Raw genomic sequence first — 13,308 nt, forward strand, 5'->3', positions numbered from 1 at the left:
CTTTAGGATTCTAAACGAGAGGTGTCAGTTCCTAGGTGTGGCAACACTCACATGAATGTGAGCCTCCTGCTTTGAAAGTCATTGAAATAGTAAATAATAGTTGGCATTCAATCAAGGGTGGGGAAACTGTGGCCCTCCAGATATTAGAATCATAGAATTCTAGAGTTGGAAGGGTCTCTGGGTGTTATCTAGTCCAACCCGTTGCAATGCAGGAATCTCAGCTAAATCATCCCTGACAGATGGACCACCCAATCTTTCCTTAAAAACCTCCAAGGAAAGGAAGTCCATAACATCCTGAGGGAGTCTGTTTCATGGTCAAACAATTCTTACTGTCAGAAAGTTCTTCCTGGTGTTTAGCTGGAATCTTTTTTGAACTTGAAGCCATTGGTTCGTGTCCTACCCTCCAGAACAGGAGAAAACAAGCTTCCATGTGACAGCCCTTGAGTTACTGGAAGATGGCTATCATATATTCTCTTAGTCTCCTCTTTTCCAGGCTATGGCTCCTATCATCCCTGAATATTAGACAGGCTGGCTGGGGTGTTGGGAGCTGGGAATCCCCCAAAACTCTAGAGGACTGCAAATTCCCTACCCTGCCCTTAAATAATCTCTTGCCATTTCCCTAGCCTAGTGCTTCTAAATTCTGTTTGATTCAAATCCCCACACTCAAGCTAGACTAGGGTTAAAATATATTTATTTTGGCAAATGTGTGGTTTGAGCATAGCTTTTGAGTATCTGGGAAAGGTTGATTTGTTATATATATATAACAGCAGACTTTAACAGTAGGTCTTAGCAGTTCTTCATAAATGCAGACTTAAATCACCTAAAGTTATATATACATCTTGAGCTTCAACGTTGATAGAAAGATGGGATATAAAAGTTGAAATTATTATCTTGTGGCTTCCAAAATGGCTTAACTGTCAAATGTAAGTGTCTGGAGCAAAATTAGAGTAAGTGTGGCAGGCTATTAAGTAAAGCAAAAAGGAGAGTAATTATTAGACATTCCAGCAGAAGATAAACAACAGTATTTCAAAATCACAACATTGCCATATGTATATATTTTCAAACTCTTTTTCATGTGGCTATAGCTCACCTTAGAGAGCTGTGTGTATACTACCCTATGTGTTATGTACACAAAGCAGGCATTTTTGGAGTAAGCTGGCAATGAAAGAAATAGTATGTGTGCAAGAGTCTATATAAAGGCTGGTAAATTCCGACTTTGTGCTACAGGCTGGCCGGTTTCCAGGAGTAAAGTTTGGAAAGTGAATAAAGTGGGATGCGGAGGCCGCATTTTCAGGTCACTGTAAGGATAGCCTGGTACCTTGCAATCTTGCCAGGGAATTGTTTGAAAACAGACTTTACTGGAGGGCTGTAGCTCAGAGGTAGAGCATCTGCTGTGCATGTAGAAGGTTCAATCCCTCACATTGGTCAAGCAGGGCTGGGAATGTCTCTGGGAGAGCCAGTGTGGTGTAGTGGTTAAGAGCGGTAGTCTCGTAATCTGGGGAACTGGGTTCGCGTCTCCGCTCCTCCACATGCAGCTGCTGGGTGACCTTGGGCCAGTCACACTTCTCTGAAGTCTCTCATCCCCACTCACCTCACAGAGTGTTTGTTGTGGGGGAGGAAGGGAAGAGGAGAATGTTAGCTGCTTTGAGACTCCTTCGGGTAGTGATAAAGTGGGATATCAAATCCAAACTCTTCTTCCCATATGAAACCCTGCTTGCCAGTCAGTGTACAGCATACTGAGCTAGCTGGGCCAAAGACCTGATTCAGTTCTGGATTACCAAATAGGCAGAGTAAGCCCTGGCCTATAGGCCCCATGCCATTTAGGGGCCCCACAACAATGCATCAAAATAATATTGATTTTCTCTTGAAAGAAAATTCCAATCAAGCTTTCTTAGTTCAATGTTATCCCACTAGAGTGAGCACACATGAAAGCTCCAGATACGAAGCTTTCTTTGAGTTAGAGGGTTGTGAGTTCCTGCTGACTCCATATCCTAGTATAATATTTAAAATAATTTGCAAGGGAGCCTCCAAGATTTCAACTACCTAGGGACCTCCACAGGGTTTAATCCAGCACTGGTCTGACTCGGTATAAGGCAGCTTTTTAGTCCCTAATTAAAACATCAAACTGGCCAATGCCAACACCTCCAAAAGGACATACTCTCCAAGTGTCCCAATTTTCCAGGGACATTCCCAAAATTACAAAAGTCATCCTGGCTTCTGATCTGATCCTGGAATGTCCTGATTTTCTCTACCAGTGCAGCTCAGATGCTCTACCACTAAGCTATGGCTCTCCCAAAAAGCAGTGCTGCTTCACTAGTTACTTTCTACTGAATGAATTTATATGTACAATATTTACACCAATAGGTCTTTAGGGTTTCTAAAGACAGCCCAATCCTGTGCTGACAATGCCACCTCCTCTATCAATTATTTGTATAGGGGCAGGAGACACAATGTTTAGGGGCAGGAACGTGAGTGGTTTTAAATAGATGACCATACCTCATAGGAAGCTGTCAAAGAAAAGCAGAACAAGAATTGGTTCTGGATGTTTAGCCTTCAAGACTCCAGAGCCCCAACGTTCAGCTGACAGTCGCTCAGTGTGCAAAGCACCCAAGCTCTAACAAGCAGCTGATTGTTGAGGCTTGCAGAGTTCGACGCGCAAAGCTCCCAAGTGCAGATGGTCAGCTGATGGCTGCTGCAGGCAGAAACAGGCCACCTGACATCACTGCATGATTGACAGGTGGGCGACCCCAACCACCTGCCATGTTTGGTCTATGGCAGGTGCAGGGAGATAAGTATCTGGCCCACCAGCCAAATCCAATTCCCCATTCCTGATCCAAAGAACTGCTGGAATCCTTTCCAATTCTTGAAGGGCCAACTCCTTTTTCAACTCCATGCTACTCAGGGCATGCAACCAAAATGCATGTGCCTCTGGCTGTGCTTTAAAAAGCCTGAGATTTAAAGGCATCCCAGATTGAATTATATATCCCTTATGTATTCCTCTAGTTATAGTACCCACTGCAAGCTGAGTCTGCATAATTCAGATTTGTTAATTTCAGAACCATTGTTTCTACAGCACATTAGCATGTAATGTGTCTTCACAACAATTCTATCTATTTTTTAAACAGATGGGTGACATCATTAATAATAGCAAAAAAAAAAGAAAAGAAATAAGAGTTGAAGCATAGCCATTGCAAGAGTTTCACTTAAAACAGAACTCAGGAAAATAAGACTGTAGAAATACCGTGAAAATGGTAGGCAGTAGTAACATAAATAGAAGAAAGTCAATCTTCGTGACAACCCACCCCTCCCCCTCTTATAAAGGCTCTTCTCAGCTTTTGTGCTGCAGTAGCAAATTGAGCTCCCCTATAGGTAATCTATTTTCCATGGTTGCACAACAGATGGTTTACTTTCCTCAAAAAGTCATTTGCCTCTGCTGTTCTCACTAGCAGACCTGACAACACATGTATCATTGGGGGCTGAATAAATAGAGCAATGAAACAAATAATGACAGATATCTCCCCAAAACATAAAATGTTGGTTTACTGGAACCTCAGAGTAATGACCAGATAGATATTGAGATGGTTTTGTCTGCAATCTCAGTTCAGTAAAGGCCCTAGGTGGAGTGCTGTATGCTAGACTGTAGAAGTAACTCTCCAAGTTATGCATCTCTCTTGAAACATTGGGGTGGGGGAATAACGCGACTTGAATCAGTGCTTTGCTATGTGATGCCTTAAAGGTAAAGAGACCCCTGACCATTAGGTCCAGTCGTGACCGACTCTTGGGTTGCGGCATTCATCTCGCTTTATTGGCCAAGGGAGCCGGTGTACAGCATGACTAAGCCGCTTCTGGCGAACCAGAGCAGCGCACGGAAACACCGTTTACCTTCCCGCCGGAGCGGTACCTATTTATCTACTTGCACTTTGATGTGTTTTCGAACTGCTAGGTTGGCAGGAGTAGAGACCGAGCAACGGGAGCTCACCCCGCCGCGGGGATTCGAACCGCCGACCTTCTGATCGGCAAGTCTTAGGCTCTGTGGTTTAACCCACAGTGCCACCCGCGTCCCTTACCTTGTGATGTGATGCCTTACCTTGGTCTTAAAAAATAAACCAGCCTATAGTTTGTACGTGCTTCGAGACCAGGTCAGTCTCCACCAACTATCTTTCCTAGTACTGCACATATATGAGCTGTGATCTCCCATGCACACAAGCAGCAGGAATTGTTGGTAAGTTTTTGTTTACAGAGAATTGTTGACTTCAGGGCAGTCAAAAAAGCAAACTGCCTCTAGGCTAACCTGGCATGAACCCTTTCCATTGACAGCACTGTCCCCATCATATTTCCCCTTCCTTTACATGGCAGCAGGGGCTCATGATGGGGCTTCTATTAAGCCCTAGACACAGCTGTGCTGACATCCAGGGCAACTAGGAACCATGGGAAATTTATTTCCCATGGCACCTAATATTTATCCAGATTTGTACAGTGGTACCTCTGGTTACGTACTTAATTCGTTCCAGAGGTCTGTTCTTAACCTGAAACTGTTCTTAACCTGAAAATGGTTATACTGGGGGCGGGGAATAAAGTATGCATTCAAATGCATATATATATATTAAGGGAAATCACTTTGCACAAATGTACACATTAGGCAAAGTTCAAACTAAAAAGCTGATGAATGTACATGACAACTTTTTTAAAATTGAAAATTGATGTGGAAATGTGGAAAACTGAACTGAAAAAACTAAGACAGCAAGGGACAGGTGTAGATGGTGCAATCGGGCAAAAAATGGGGGGACAGGATGCATTCTTCTGTTACATTAGGCATGCTTTTACAAATTAAATCCACCCAAAATACTCTATTCAGGCTCTTTTAAATTATAGTGTGGGGGAAGCTCCATCTAGTGTTCATCATTCATGGTTCAGTAACATGTTCACTATGATGCAAGTTTCAATGAGTCAAAGAATTCTATCAGAACACGAACGTTTCTCCAGAATTGCTGCACAGATGCTTGAGATAATCTAAGTGTATACTCATTTATCTCTGGAATGTCAGGACACATCAATCTTGTGCAGCATGAAGGCTGTGAATCCAGAGTGACACAGCTGTCCTTGACTTTGCAGTAAGACAAGTTGCTGTCTTTTAGTCCTCCTTAGTCACTCTTGCTTACAGGGGGGGAACAAAACAACCATCCTCTTTTTCCATTCATGTCAGCTAACACCAAGTGTCAGAGATAATAGGCTCTCCCTTTCCTATTAGGGCACAATAACTACACTGTCCAAATATACCCTGTTATGATTTATGAGCTGTTGAGGAGATAGACAGCCTGTTTCTTTTTTAAAAAATCAATAGTCACCATCTTTTGAAGGGGAAAAAGGCATTAAATCAAGGAACCTTAATCAAATATTTCATTTATTATCATCAAGTGGCATTCACAGTGCAACCCTGTGCAAAAAATCCCCTTGAGTTCAATGGTAGCTGGCTGTAGCAATATTCCCCAACCTAGTGCCCTCCTGATGTTTCAGACTTCAGCTCCCAGCAACCCCAGCCAGGATAACTATGTTGGCTGGTGTTGATGGTGTGTTGATTAGGGCTAATGGGAGATATAGTACAAAACAATGGGAGAGCATCAGGCTGGGGAAGGTTGTTGTGTATAAAATAGGAAGTTTAGAATGGTAGCCAACACAATTGTCTTTTATATTTTATATTCTATTTTGTAATTTTGTCGTCTTTGTAAGCTACCCAGGGTACATTTGTTGATGGGTGATCATATGAAATACATGCATAGATATATAATGCCTGCAATCAAACTACATAAAATGTTACGGTAATTTTTTTAAAAAATTATGCTAAGCAACCACAGGAGAGACAAGGCAGAACTGAGAAAGCAAGGCATATAAACCTAGCACAGGAAAGTCAGACTGGAGGTAGAATTCATTGCAGACTGGGCTTTCAGTGAAATCTATCACAAGAAGACTGCAGCAGGATATAGGACAAATATAAGTTGCATGCCCTGAACTGGCAGGATGATGGGGAGTTGGAAGAGAAGGAAGAGGATCCTGGCAAGGGGTTTAGCCGGGACTGAAACACACCGGGGCAAGCTGGGGACTGGGTTGGTGTAGGAAGTACTCATGGGGTGACAGAGGATGGTGAGGGGATGGAGGTCAATGCACAGGAACCAGAGAAGCAGGACCCATCACCAGAGCCATAAGGGCCCCTTTCTCCAACGGACGCAGCAGGCTCTGAGGCATAGGGAGCAGCGAGAGGGGTTGCTTTAGGAGGCTGAAGCAGGCAAAGGTCCACAGCACAGCTCCCTAGCTGGCCAGCTGGGGATCACTGGCTTGGTGAAGAGGTTTGTGATTCCTCAGTTTGAGTAGGCTCCAAACAGGTGAGGGTCACCTGCCTCATCAGGCCCAGATGCCGCAATCAGCTTGCAATGTATAAAAGGGCAGCTTAGCTGAGATGCTGTGTCTGTTCAACTGCCCGTTGGTGGTCCTCAGCTTGGATGAGCCAGGTTCTCTGCTGAACTTTGGACATGTGGATTGATCCTGGACTGGGGACTTGACATGTTGACTTGGCCAGTGCACACACATGGACAATCTCTTTAGTGCAACTTTGTTCAGTTGTTCTTATTTAGGTATGTTTGTTTCAAATGGTTTAACAGGGTTCCGGCCGAAATATTGGGAAATAATAGAAAAAGATGGAGACAATTGGAGGTTGCAGAGTTTGGAGAAATTAAAGGGGAAAGTGCAAGATTGGTTACATTACGCTCAGATTAAAGAAGCTTTTAAGTCAGATAAAAAGTTAGGATTCCAGGTGGAAAAATCAAAGCTAGAAGCAGAACTGTTAGAACCCAGCTCTAAGTTACTTTCAAGAATGTATAACTTGCTGCTAAAATGGAATACACAGGATGAAACAGTCAAATCAGCTATGATAAAATGGGCACAGGACATAGGGCACAACATTATGTTCACGGACTGGGAAAAGTTATGGACCACAGGTTTGAGATTTACGGCATGTAATGCCTTGAAAGAAAACATTATGAAAATGATATATAGGTGGTACATAACTCCAGTCAAGCTTGCAAAGATATATCATGTGTCTGACAATAAATGTTGGAAGTGTAAAGAAGCTGAAGGAACATTCTTTCATCTCTGGTGGACTTGCCCTAGAGTGAAGGCTTTCTGGGAAATGATATATAATGAGTTGAAAAAGGTATTTAAGTATAGCTTCCCTAAGAAACCAGAGGCCTTTCTTTTAGGCATTGTCGGCCAGAGTGTGCAAAAGAAGGATCGAACCTTTTTTATGTATGCTACAACAGCAGCAAGGATACTCATTGCCAAAAGCTGGAAAACTCAAGATTTGCCCACACTGGAAGAATGGCAGATGCAACTGATGGACTATATGGAACTGGCGGAGATGACTAGCAGAATCCGAGATCTGGGAGAAGAACTGGTGGAGGAGGAATGGAAGAAATTTAAGGACTATCTACAAAAATATTGTAAATTGTATGAATGTTAAGAAAGATGTAAGATTAGCAATAGAATGGCTCCAACAAATTAGTTACAAGGAATACAAATCTAATTGTAATTGAAAGAAAAGACAAATTTTGGATAAATTGTTATAACTAAGTCTCCAAAAGAGTGATTTAAATTCTAAAATCTGAGATTTAAATATTGGAAAAATATATTATATGAATTGAAACAAGTTAATAATTTGCTAGTAAAATTTATGAGTTTAGGATGCAGGAACAAGAGATGTGAGGAAGTCCAAAGATGAGAATGAAATGTGGATATTGGAAAATACTATGTTATTATGTATGTTTTTTATTGTGTAAACAAAAAACTTAATAAATATTATTATAAAAAAATAACAAAAAATAACAGGGTTCCTTTAAAAAAATCATTTTGCTATCCTATATGTACTATCGGTGATAAATCAAGCAACCTTTAAAAATAAAAAGTGGAAAACAGAAAACCAAGTTGTGTCATCACATGGTTTCTTCACTGTTGGAAAGATAATGTTGCGCTTGAGAAATCTTGCCTTGAAAACAGTGGTTTCTTGAACGTGGTTATTATTGATGCAGAGGGAAGAGTAATAATGTAGGTATCTGTTCCAAATCCTATGAGAGAAACCACAATTTTAATAAGAATTGATGCTACTTTGTCTTCCAATGTAAGTTAGTGAATACACTGTCATACAGTATAAAAGGTTGCTGGGAATTGTTTACATATGAAAACAATCTTCCCACCCATTTCCAGCCTACTGAATGTCACTATATTCAACCTTTTTATTTAAAAAGCTAGTTTCTAGACTGACATGTTTATTGCTTGCTTCCCTGCACCCCCGCCATTCACTTGAGCTGTGAAATATTCACTGAGGATTTAAACAGGCAACTAATGTTCTTTATATCGGCTGTTGTGAGAACAATCCTTTGAGGGGGTTGCGTTGATAGCAGAAATAATGAGAACAATAGTAAGCATATTACTGTAAATTATACTTCAGTTTTTCTGTATTTTTTAAAAAAAAATATTTGGAAGAAATCATTCAAAGAAATACTCGCATTGCAAAAACGCCTTATCCTTGACTAAAAATAGCACAGCTATGGAGCGTCTCATGTGGGGCTTTCATTTTAATTAATATTTCAGAGCTGTTCCTTGCAGATGAAGAAAGTAAGGCTTCTATTCATAAAAATGCTGGCATTCTGCCACAAAAATGCTGCTTTATTGAGCAAAGAGGGAAAAGTTGGAATGTGTCTTTCCAGGAGGAATGTGTATTATTTTTATTTAATTCATAAATCCTTTTTCACCCCATTGACTAAAGGTGAACTTTTTTTTTTAAGAACTACTTCTTTTGAGAGAGTAAGGGGGAATGGCACTTAAAATAATCAGCAGAGAGACACTGCATTTAAAAGGGCTCATTTAAAAAAAAATTTTTTTTTACTACAGAAAGCAGTGTCACAATTGTGCTGGGACAAAAAATGAAACAGATCCAGACAATTAACAGCTAACAAACAGTAATTTGAGTTGGCTAAATCAGCTTGAAATAGGGTGTTACAAGACAATTGAATTTAGCATCACAAAAGAAAAAGAAAAAAGTTTAAATAAGGTAGGTGTGAACCAATTAAGGTATGTTCACAAGTAGTGCCGGATTTACGTATAAGCTAAACAAGCTATAGCTTAGAGCCCCACTCTCTGGGGGGCTCCAAAAAATTTTAAAGGAAAAAAAACCTGGATGTACATTTCCAAAACATAAGATAAAAATAAAATAAAACCTACATACAGCAAGAGTGTTTGGTGTTGTGTAGGATCCTATGATGTAAGTAATGGGCCCCGCCTGCTCCCTAAAATATCACTGGTTTGCTCATTTCTACATCAATTACTTTGATAAAATACATATTTAGTTATGTGCAAATGGCTTTCGATACCTATTAGGTCCATAAATTACCGTATAGCATATATTCAAAACAAAAAACAGCGACAATTTGTTGTTGACAAAGGACAGCTGGACACATAAAGGGCCCCATTACCTTCAGTACCTTAGGGCTTCATCAAACCTAAATCCGACCCCGTTCACAAGATTATTTCCTAAGAATATTCCCACCCCACTCCATTTCTGAAACGCTTAAGATAGACATTGTACAAGACTTCCTGTACTTTCGGGGCAGATCTCTATTACAAATATTTATTGATTTTTATTACCAGTTTAACTGCAACGGCTTCCCTCAAAGAAACCCAGGAGTTGTCATTTGGCAAGAGGGCGGATAATTTGTTGACAGCACTTCTCACAGAATGTCAGTCCGCAGGCCTCCCTGTGAAGAGCGGATGGCTATAAAACAGGTTTCAGTTTGTGGTGAACATGTGTGCTCCTTCTGAAGCTTTTGTATTAATCCTAAAGAGAAGGAAATTCGAGATAGTGCATGCTGTTTGAATGGGTGATAGTGCCCTGCTCCCACGACTGTATATTAAAAAATGTGGGATAATTTTTTTGCTATAAACTTTTGGTGAAATGAAGTTGCTCCCCCCCCCCAAAAAAAAAGCTCTTTAAAATTCTACTTTGTAAATTGTGATCTTGAATAGTCACTGGCTTTCGCTTCATATTTAGTCAATGTTGATACAAGAACATAGAGCATAAGATCCCTGCTGGACTAGATCAAAGGCTCATCTAGTCCAGCATCCTTTTTTTGTAATAATTGTTTATTAGTTTTCAATGACAGTTCAATTATAAGCCTTGTTATAACAATACCAATTTATAATACAATTATTAATACCAATCATTCAAATACCAAATTATATAATTTACTTAAAAGTGACCTCCCACATGCTAGATTTGATGGTTTTCTTTATTTCTGTATCCCAAAATCTTATTAGTTTCAATCTTATTAGTCATAATAGCAATCCCTTATACAACTGCAATATTAATACCGTAACTTCTATTTGTGTTGACACTTTAAATGATTTATAAAACTGAAAGTGAGGAACTCAGACTCTATCTTTGTTCTTCCTCTGTGTGTCAACTATTCTGTCCGTGGTGTTTCGACCTGTCTTTGTAAGATGTTATGTCTTTCACCCAATTGTTACTGTTATCTGCCATGCTTTGGGCGGAGCTGATATGCCATTTTTCTCCATCACTCCGTCCTGTGCTTCGTTGTTTTGCACCAAGAACTTTAACAACAACTGCAAAAGTCACTCTGTCCCAGTAAATAAACTGTTGTCACCATTTTCCCTCTCAGCCTGGGAAGAAATTGCAGATGACTCGATAAAGAACCTTCAGTTCCTTGACAGTTCACAGACTCCTTTCATCCTTCCATCCAGCTGAACATATATGAGCAATTATACTTCTAATTAAATTAAATTCCAAGTCTTCTTAGTGTTATTCAGGTCACTTTGTAAATAATAAAGGCCGAGGGAGAGTCAGCTCTAAGTTTCCATCATTAACCTTTTGCAAAATAGAGCTTCCTTTCCTTTTTCCTTTTTTTACACACAGTTTTGTTTGATGTTATATTCCATATTTATAATCCCATTTCTTCCATACTCGCTTGTACAAATATAATTTGAACTAACATTCAGAGGGTTACAAAATCATAAATGTAGAAAAGAAAACTTTGAATAAACCATAGCCTCCCCTCCCTCCAACCGTATTTTGCACCGAATGAAATCTTATCTCAAGTTCAAACCTAAAAGTCCTTGCAGTTAAGTTTGTTCTGCAGTTTTTTACCTCATCTCTTCAAGCACACACCTGTACTTTAGCCCAATTAAGCTCTAATTAGCAGGAGAACCTCTGCTTCTGAATGGCAGCATTGGAAGGTTTTCAACAGGCAATGTGCTTTTGCACTCAGCCCCTCCCTGCCCCCCCATTCCATCCCATAGCGAGAGCCAGGTACCGAGACGAACTGTGAGTGAAGCCCATTCTCCCCCCCCCCATCCCTGGGGGGAATTTGTAAGGATGATTACCCACAATCATTCTTGTTTTTCCTTTGCCAATGATATCCCGCCGTCATGGGTGCTGCCTCCATTAAGGCAGAAGGGAACCGGAAGCCCTCTAGTCCAGCATCCTTGTCTCATGGTGTTCAACCAGATGCCTATGGGAAGCCCACAAACATGACATGAACGCAACAGAACTTTTTCAGTTGTGCTTCCAAGCAACAGGTACTCGTAGGCATACTCCTCTGACAGCCATAGTGGTCATAGTGGACACAGCCATCGTGGTCACTGATAGCTTTATCCTCCATGAAGTTGTTTAATCCCTTTTAAAATGCATTCATAATTTTATATGCATCTCTCATGTTCCAAGGGAGTCTGTTCCAATGTCAAAGAGCTCTTACATCAAAAGATTCTTCCTGATGTTCAGTCAGAATCTCCTTTCTTGTACTTTGAAGCTACTGGTTTGGGTCTGACCCTCTGGAGCAGGGGGGAAACAAACTTGTGACAGACCACGTCACATCTTCCATGTGACAGACCTTTATATGGCTATCCGATCTCCTCTCAATCTCCTCTTCTCCAAACATGCCCAACTCCCTCAATCATTCCTCATAAGGCTTGATTTCTAGACCCTTTAGTACCTTGCTTGCTCTCCTCTGCACTTGTCAACATACTTCTTAAATTGTGGCACCCAGAACTGGACACAGTACTCCAGGTGTGGTCTGACCAAGGCAGAACAGAGTGGGACACTATACTTGATCAGGACACTATACTTCTGTTGATGTAGCCCAGACTAGCATTAGCTTTTTTTGCTGCTGTATCACATGGTTGACTCATGTTCAGCTTGTGGTCTACTAAGACCCCTAGATGCTTTTCACACGCATTACTGGCAAGCCAGTTGTTCCCCATCTTATATTTGTGAAACTGGTTCTTTCTGCCTAAGTGCAGAACCTTAGGTTTGTCCCTACTGAAACTCATTTTGTTAGTTTGCGCCCAGTTCTCCAATATGTTAAGGTCATCTTTTAAGAAACAAATAACAAAACCTAACGATGCTGGCTTTTAAAAGGAGGTGCATGTATCAGTGCCAGATTTAGGGCAGTGTGGGTGGTTCCCTCCACCCACCCTATATTATATGAGTACCTACTGAAAAGATCCTTTAAAAATTCAAATATACAAAAATGAATTATTGTGAAAATGAGAAATATTGAGGGGGAGTGGGGATTTGTCCTTGCTCAGGGTGCCATATTGCCAAAGTCTGCCCCTGCAAGTATAGAAGAAGGCATTGCTGCAAAGCATTTGTTCCCTTCAGAGTTATTTATATACTGGCTTATATCAATGGCTTCAAGGTGCTTCACAAAATTTAAAACGTGGTTAGAGTGCTGGACTGGCAGCTTGGAGGTAAGGGTTCAAATCCCCATTCAGCCATGACACTTCCTGGGTGACCTTGGGTCAATCACAATCACTCAGCTAACATACTTCACAGAGAAAGAGAACAATGTACATCACCTTGGAATTCTTGGATGAAAGGTGGGATAAAAATATAAACAATACAAATAGGTTATGAAGTAATCAAAGAATGAGAGGGCTCATGTGTGTCACTGTGCATTCTGGACATGTCAAAGAATATTTATGAAGATGGATCAGCATTCTTCAAGAGAATAATTGATAGGAAATGGTGGGAGCATAAAACAACCTCTGCATAAGATCATCTATGAGAAAATCTGTTCAAGGAACTAACAAAAAGCATGTGAAGAGATAGTGACAAGATCTTGATGGGAGTATAAGAAGGAACAATCAAACCTAAAACGTTTAAGGCAAAGAACCCGAAAAATACGTTGAAGGTATATCTGAGGAAGAAAGTTATGTGTTTAATCTGATTTTGGTTTCAGGCTGAACTGG

The sequence above is a fragment of the Podarcis gaigeae genome, assembly GCF_964106915.1.
Source record: "Podarcis gaigeae genome assembly, chromosome: 6".
Lineage (NCBI taxonomy): Eukaryota > Metazoa > Chordata > Lepidosauria > Squamata > Lacertidae > Podarcis > Podarcis gaigeae.